The 8555-nt window shown below is 40.9% G+C and overlaps 1 pseudogene; it reads right to left on the bottom strand.

Annotated features, from left to right (window-relative positions):
* Window positions 1–4645: 4645 nt before the first annotated feature.
* Window positions 4646–6274, bottom strand: LOC101643429 (annotated as a pseudogene).
* Window positions 6275–8555: the final 2281 nt, after the last annotated feature.

Genomic DNA, 8555 nt, shown 5'->3' with positions numbered 1-8555 from the left:
AGTGCTTCCTTTGTTTTTGTTTTTTTAATCTTTCTTTTGATTTCCAGCTTTCTGGTGTAGTGGTCAGAGAAGACAGTCTGAGTGACCTATTGTGTTAGTCTAGGTAGACTAGAGAAACAAATTCATAGACACTCATATGTATATAAGAAAGAGTTTTATTTAAAAGAGCAATTGTATATTGAGAAAACATCCAAGCCCAGTCCAGATCAAGTCCATAAGTCCAACATTAACCCATATGTCTGATAACAATCTATAAAGTCCTCTTCAGACTCACGAAACACGTGCAATGACGCCAAATGCAGGAAGGTGACAGGCCAGTGGGTAGAAAGTCTTGTGGATCCAGTGGTGGTGTAAGCATCTAAGTGCTGGCAGGGGTCTCCACATGGCTCCTCCAGCTCCAGAGGTCTGGCTGCATCAGTGTAGCTCTATCAAGCTAATCATCAGTAGCGTCTTACAGGGAGTGGGAGTGGGCCCCCCTACAGTAAACTATTTATCTCCTTAGCACCTCCAAATGAGGTCATCAAACTGCGACCTTATTGACAGGCTAAACTGCACCCCTTCACTCTTAAGTCTCAAGGTGACACCAGATTATGTAACTACCACACCTATGTATGTTTGAATTTGCTCAAACTTGACTTGTGGCCCAGCATGTAGTCTATTTTCAAATACATGCCACGTAAACGTGAAAAAAATGTGAACTCTTTGGCAGTTGGGTGGAAAGCTCTGAATATGTCTATCAAGTCGTCTATTTGTACAGTTTAGTTCTGTAACCTCCTTGTTGAGCTTCTCTCCTACCGATCTATCTTTCTTGGAAAGCAGTGTATTGAAATCTCCTACCATGATTGTTGATCCTGTGATTTCTTTTTTCATCTTTTGCAGGACTTGATTGATGTATTTCATGGTTCTCTTGAAAAATAAATATATCTTTATTATGCTTACTGGCTCTTGGTCTACTGATCCCTTATGCATTATATCATAGCCATACTTATCTCTTGTTATGTCTTGAACCTTGACATCGATTTTGTCAGAGATTAAAATTGCAACTCTAGCTTTGTTTAGATTGCCATTAGCTTGATATACTTTCTGCCAACCTTTGCTCCTCAACCTGCTTTTGTCTGTGAGCTTGAGATGTGTGTCTTGCAGATAACAGATTGCTGGATTTTGTTTCCTAATCCAGTCTTTTGATGGGGGAATTCAGACCATTTACACTAAGAGTTATTACATCCATCCATGTGGATTCTTTGCGGTTATCTTGTACCTTATGTGGTAGACATTTTCTTCCTGCCCTCCTTAGCATTGTGTTCTGTATGTGTGGGGCATTCAATCTTATCTTCTTTTCCCTGTTGGCTCAAAGACACCTAGGGTGTTTCTTTCAGTGCTCTGACTTCTGGATAGTGTTACACTATGTGCTGGTCTCATGTTTGTGGTCTGTGGAGGTTGGTCTTCTGGCCAACGTGAGTTGCAAAGTAATTTTTGTAGTGCTGGGTTTTGTTTGTTTGTTTACATACTCTCTAAATTTTTCCTGATCTGGGAAAACCCTTGCCTCTCCATCTGTTTTGATGGGGCCTTTGGCAGCATAAAAGTTTCTTGGGTTACTGTTATTTTCCTTCAAATTTTGGAAGATGCTACTCCATTCTTTCCTCTTCTGCATGGTTTCTGTTGGTAAGTCTGAGTATATTCTTATCTGATTACCCTTAAAGGTGACTGCACTTTTTGCTCTAACTGCGCTTATGAGTTTCACCTTTTCCTCAAAGTTGGATAGTTTGAATATTATATCCAATGGTGTGTTCTTCTTGGAGTTCAGTCTAATTAGTATCATATATGCTTTTTGCATGATTTTCTGATTCTCCTTCATTAAATTGGAGCTGTTTTCCCTCCAGGAATTCCCTCACTATCTTGGCTGTTGATTTTTTCATTATGCCTTGCTATCGTATCCAAATTATTTAAGTATTGTTTCTATTCATAGCATTGTTCATTGTTCTTGGGTTTTCTTCAGCTTTTTGATTATATTATTTGATTTTCTTTCAAGTTTGAAAGACAATCTGCTTGGCTATCTTCAAGGTCGCTGACACGATTCTAGGCCTCTTCTGCTGCCTCTTCCTTAACTTTTATAGTTCCCTTCAGTAAGTGGACTCTATCCTTTCTATTTTTTCATCTTTTTCCTGTATTGATTCCCTCATATCCTGAATAACTCTAACCAGCATACTGAAGATTTCCTTCTGTGGTGGTTCAAAGTTTATTTCATTTATGTATGTCACTAGGTTCAGGTCCTACTAAGATAATTGTGTCTTCTTTCTCTTGCTTTCTTGTAGTGTCTGCTGATGTGAGTTGTTGTCAGGATGTAATTTTGGTGGAGCTTGGTGCCTTTTCCTGGGAGTTCAAGAGCTCTGTGTTTTCTTTCTCGGAGGCTAGTAGGAATTATTGTATGTACTACATGGAGCCAGCTGTCCCGTGGGTTTGAGCTGCACCTCTATCTCACTGGGCTTGACTTTCTCGCTAGACAGCTGGAGCTATTAATTTGGATGGCGTGTGGGTGGCTCTCTCAGGCAGGGTGGGCAAGGTGATCATGGGCAGCAAGGGTGGTGCTAGGGAGGCGCTCATGGGCTGTATCATGGGAGGAAACGATGCAGGGAACCTGGGCGCAAAAGGCTTTGGGGGATATGTATTCAGTTGATAAGTTGGTAGAGAATAGTTATTGTCCAGGTGTAGGAAGTAGGTTCTAGGAGATGTGGTGTTTGGTGTGTGTGATATATATTAAATCTACCAGAGTCCCTTACTGACCATGTAAATTGTGAAAAGGAGAGTTCATAACAACTTTAATTATTTGAGTTTATAACAAAATAACCCAAATAGTAGGTTGCTGCACAACTACAAGGTCTCTTCTTCTTACGTATACTCCCAAGGTAGATATAGACTATTATTGTGGGTGTCCCTATAAGGAGGGGCTTCTGATCCGAAGGTTGTCTGTTGAGGGTCAATGGGAGCCCAGGCTCACTGGCTACCTTGCCAGGGGTGGGGACGGTCTCCAAGTAACTGTGACATGATGAGTCCTAATTCCTGTGGTGGGGAAAGGAGCCCTGTGTTTTCTTTCTCAGAAGCTAATGAGAATTGGTCTAACAATTATCTGGAGCTAGCTGTGCCATGAGTTCAAGGTGCATCTCTGTTTCCCTGGGGAGTAGCTCTCTCTCTAGAAACCTGAAATTTTACTTGGTGAGTTCAAGGATTTGTATGTTGCTGAAGTGAAGGGAATAGGTTCCAGAGTTTATTGTGGTTGGGTTAAAGTAGTATATATAGTGTAGCCACCAGGGCTCCTTGTCCACTCTGAGTATTCTGTAGGGACAGTGTTTGGTAGTATGATGTTTTACTGCCTTGTGGTCTTATAAGGGTATCAGAGAGGGGATGAGATTCAGGCTAGGGGGATGATTTGGTGTCTGGCATGGCTGTGAGAGCTGTCTTCTTGTAATTGAGTTAATTATCTTGAGAGAATGTACCTCTAATGAATCAGGTCATGGGGGGGATGGAGATGGTGGAGGTGGTCAAGTGGGAGTGGGAGGATAGGGTCTATTCCTGTCTCCTATCTATGTAGCTTAGGGAGGTGGAGTATAGCAATGTCTTACTCAGCAGGCTGGTATCTTATGTGGAAAGCTTGCTTTGCTGACTTACTATTATGTGGTCTTTGAAACAGTCTTTCAAAGACTCTTTTTAAAACTCAATTTGGTAAAATCTGTTTAGGGCTGAGGCCTCGACTTTAAGCTCCTGGTGATTTTTCCTGCTTTGTTATGATAAAGTTTTGTTAATGGCCCAGGCATATGGTGGCTTAGATTCAAAGTTATAACAAGGAACACAGACTCAAATGACTGAATTTTTTTTTAGTTTTTTTTTTTCAGGGGTTTGCAGCAGTATATCCTGGTATTGGGGCAGTGCCATGCTGTTCCCCAGGAAAGGGGGATTAGATTAGACAATGGGTTTGGGGCTCACTCGGTATGAATTCTCCAGGCTGCGCTTTGGACTCACTTCCACATGGTTCTATAGGCCGTGCTCTGGAGATATGTAATCCACCGTGGGTAAATAGTCCAGAGGCTCCCTGATTGTAGGAAATTTGTTCCTAATTGTCTTTCATTACCCACCGTGGCAGGCTGTGCACAGAGCTGTGGAGAATGGGGAAAAGGGTGGCTGATGTGGTCACTCTGTTCCTGGATGGGAAGGGGAGGCACAATGTCTGAATGCATGAGCAAAGAAAGGAACAGACAGGGGAGTGCAGGAGTGAGCTTTTGAGGCTAGTTTTTGGAGGATCTCTGTGGCCTGGGATTATGACCACCCTTAGACAATAGTTTGGGAAATTATTGCATGCTGGAAGCTCTCAGATCTTGGGCACAGGAAGGGGTAGCAGAAGCCACCCCACTGAACCTGGCTAGGAATGTGAAAAGCCCATAGGCTGTGTGGTGAACGTAGAGTGTCACATCAAGCTCTCAAACCATTCCGTGTGAGAAAATTGTAAGGGGAGGTCTGAACCACAAACCCTAGGACGCTGGGATTCTATTTCTAGCACCTGGCCTCCTAACATTGGCCTCCTTATCTCTTAATTTTCTGATCTAACACTGGGAGCACCAGGTGGGTGAGTCTGCCTGGATGCCATCTTGAGGCTTCATCTCAATGTGTATCTTTTAATCATGAGGAATTTTGATAATTTGGTCACTTGAGTAAGGAATTATACTGGGATAACACCTAATATTTCAGAATCAGAGCCGGAAATTTTATTTCTCCAAGGTGACTGTCCTAATAAAGGATCATTATGCATAATAGATGACTAGAGCAGAAGAGTATAATGTAACTGGGAACTGGTGTGGGGTGTTATAAAAAATTGAGCAAATCCAAAGGCAGTAATTGGCAAGGATTGATTATTATATTGATTATAACATTAATTAATATTAACCAATTAATTAATTAATATCATTAATATAACAAATATAACTATTAATTATATAATATCAATATGGTATTGATCATAATATTAATTGATTACAACCAATCATTAATTGATTATTGATCAATCAATTAATCTTAATTGATTATTAAGGCTTTCATCATCAGGGATTATGGTTTCCAAGCCCTGACCTATCAAAAGTCACTCTTTAAGTGATAGTAAGAGTATCCACAGCATCTACTTGTCCAATTAACAGACCAACATGAACACCACGTAGTTATTTTGTAATGTTGACTCCAATAACCAGTGGCAAAGGAATTTCATCGGGGAGATTTTTGAGTTGGAGACATTTGCATCTTTCCTTTATGGTAAAAGTGATATGTCCTGCCTTTTCTGTTTTCTCTTCCTCAGAAAAATGCAGAAGAGCATTTCCATGGCTTTACTGTCAGTCACCTGATTTTTCCCATTTGTTAATTTTCTTGTCTTCAAATTAGGAAAAGATTCCTTTAGATGCACACAATAATCATTGTCTTGTAAAAGTGCTTTCTCTATATTCGAGTAGAACCATTCATAAATGTACCATTTATGTGCTTTGGGAAGTCAGATGTAATGGAATTCCATTATGTAATTCCATTATGTAATGGAAAACCAGTCTTCTTCAAGGATTTTTTATCCAGTGTTGTTGCTGTAAATCCCTGAGACACCAACGATGACATCTCTCTGATTTCCGTTAGGTGACCTTGTATTTATTTGCCCGTCATCTTCATCAGAAAGGCGTTGACTTGGTTTGGAATTTCTCTAAGGCAATTCTACAGCAGAACAAACTTGCATTCCTGCTTTTCCAAACAGGTATTTTCTCTAAATAATTACACACTTTGTTTCACGTGTTAGAGAAGATTCCCTTTTATTAGCTCACAAGGGCCTTTACTGAAGAGACTTATGTTCATAGAAAAATCAAATAAAAACACAATAGGATTTCTTCATCTTTTGAAGCTTCATTTCTTTATTTTCATCAGGCAACTGGTCAAGCTCTGCGATCCTAAATGAGCCTCACCACTTTCTCATTTCTCTCCACCGATAATTATTTTCCCACCATTATGATCTTGGGGAAATCTTCTTCCATGATTTCGCATGCTTTTCTCTGTAGATTCTTTTCTTTCTTCTTGTCCCGGGATCCTGATAAGACATAGGTTGTTTCTGTGGATATTTTCCCAAACTCTTCTCAGACTTCTGATACCTTTGCTTGTTTTGGTAGATTGTTTCTCTTATCAATGGTAGTCAGAGTATTGGCTTTAAGAGCTCACTGATGCAATTGTCCTTTTCTTCCATTCTTTCCCCCTCATTGTTCATTATGTTTCATAATTCTGTTATTTCATTGTTTATCTTCTGGGAATTCTTTTGGCTGAGGATTTTAGTTTTTCATTTTTTCCCATTGTTCTCATGAGTGTTCCCCAAATGTCTTGAAGGGACCTGAACACCATTCATCTGAATTCCGTTTCTGGCAGTTCCAGGGCCTCTTCTTCAGAGTACTTACTCCATTGGGTTTGAGTGATTTCCTTTTATTTGCTTATTTTTCTTGATGATTATTCTCAGGTTTATTATAGATGATTGCTGTTTCATTGGCATCGTGCTGTACCTCTTAATGGTGTGTGAGCTATTATTTCAATGAGTCTCTCTAATGACATGGGAGAAGTCTAATAGGACCTGGAAAACATACAGGGGTAAATGGAGAAAGGGGAGAGAAAGGGTTAAGTGGGGAAAGTGAGTGGAGGAAGAGAGAAAATAAAATACAAATGATGATAGTAATAACAAGCGGCTTTTTGGATGGACTAGCAGACTTGTAAACATCATGGGAAAATATATTTAAGCGAGGCAATTATAATTAATACGTTTCATGAACATATATTTCTGGAGGAGAAAGAGGTAATGGGTTGATGTACAGGGAAAAGGAGAAATAAATGAGCCAAAAAAGACTAAAGACTCAGATGTGTCTTGGGCCTGGGTATTGATGCTCTATTGCTATGGTATCATGAATGTGGGAACTTTATGCACTCAGAGGAGGAAAAAAAATAAAAGCCCTTGATTGGGTGGGTGTGACAAAATCTAGAAGCCTGCCCATTTTTGCCTGGGGAAAGGTTTATTCTCAGGACAGGACGGTGGAGTCTCACCAGAAGAGGACACTGGAAGAGGAAGTTGGAGAGTGTAAGATAATATCAAATCCAGCTTTTAATTTTACAAATCAAAGGGGTTTGAGAGGGCATGGATCTGCAATGAGAAAAGTTACAGATGAGATACAAAATGGATAGATGCTGCTGGGGCAGTGGTTCTCAATCTTCCTAATGCCACGACCCTTTAGTGCAGTTCCTCATGTTGTGATGACCCCCAACCATAAAATTATTTTCCATGCTGCTTCGTAACTGTAGTTTTGCTACTGTTATGAATCAGGTGATCCCTGTGAATGGGTCCTTCAACCCCCAAAGGGGTCACGACCCACAGCTTGTGAACCACTGTGTTGGGGCATGGGAGACCCTTAATACAGATTCCAGGGACTGGGACTTTACTCAAGGCAGGTTTAAATATGCTCCTTGTACATAGCCTGCAACACATGACAGGTTTACACAAAGGGACAGCTGACAATTATTTGAGGATTTACAAAGAAGCGTTAATACATCAGCCAAGCTGTTCACAGACAGGAGGGGAGGATAAAGTAAGGAGCTGATAGTTTTGCAGACTGCTTCTTTCTGAAGCTTTTATCAGGGAGCAGGAGGTAGAGGGTCTATTTTATCTCTGGCGGAGAGACAGGCCAGCAGCTGCTTCATCAGCTGTCACATTTGAGCCATTAGCATGTCCCATGGGCCTTGAACTGTGGAAGGTGGTGGTCCCGTCCTGTTTACCTAACGACAAACACCTTTGCTCTCATAGGAGAGAATTAGAAAAATAATCAAAGTATTGGAATAAAAGCACAAAAACAGAGTAAAATAATAAAACGTGAAAAATAAATAAAACTGCCTTGTGGAAGAGGGTTTCTGTTTCTTTGGTAATATTATTGTGTGCACGGGTGATGGGGCACTTGAGAGGAAGGGCAATAGGGAGCAAACCAGGAAAGCAGGAAGAAGGGAAAGAGAAAGAGGAAAAAAAATCTTGAAAAGTGAAGCTTGCTGAACTCCTGGAACTCCCCCAGGACCAGGGGGAAAGATTCATAAAGGCCAGTGAACAGACCCAGAACTGTGTGGGATTTTCCCCGCCTCCTTTTCTTTTTCAACCTTTTGTTTTCTTATTGTTCAGACCAGGACATTGCTGGTTTGTCTACTTATATAAGACAGACATGGGAAACAAGATCAGGGAGAAAGAAATGGGACCAATGGCCCCAGGGGGTCTTGGGGGGAGAAGGTGGGGGGGTAGGGAGGGTGTGGTGAGTAAGCAATGCCACAGACAGGGGAACAACTAGGGAATTAAAACCAACATTTAGGAGGTTGTAGAGATCCTGTGGGTATTAGAGCAATACCAATCTAGCTGAGAGGAAGTACTAAGAGGTGGAAGAAAGGGGAATGTGAAGGAAGGGCAGGAGGAGGCAAAAGGAAAGAGAGAAAGGCTCTAGGAAGCAAAGCTATAGATAGAAGTACTAACAGAG

The sequence above is a fragment of the Echinops telfairi genome, unplaced genomic scaffold (genome assembly GCF_000313985.2).
Source record: "Echinops telfairi isolate 266 unplaced genomic scaffold, ASM31398v2 ScPeMD7_15;HRSCAF=58, whole genome shotgun sequence".
In the NCBI taxonomy this organism is placed as follows: domain Eukaryota; kingdom Metazoa; phylum Chordata; class Mammalia; order Afrosoricida; family Tenrecidae; genus Echinops; species Echinops telfairi.
This window is presented reverse-complemented; position numbering and strand designations above follow the sequence as displayed.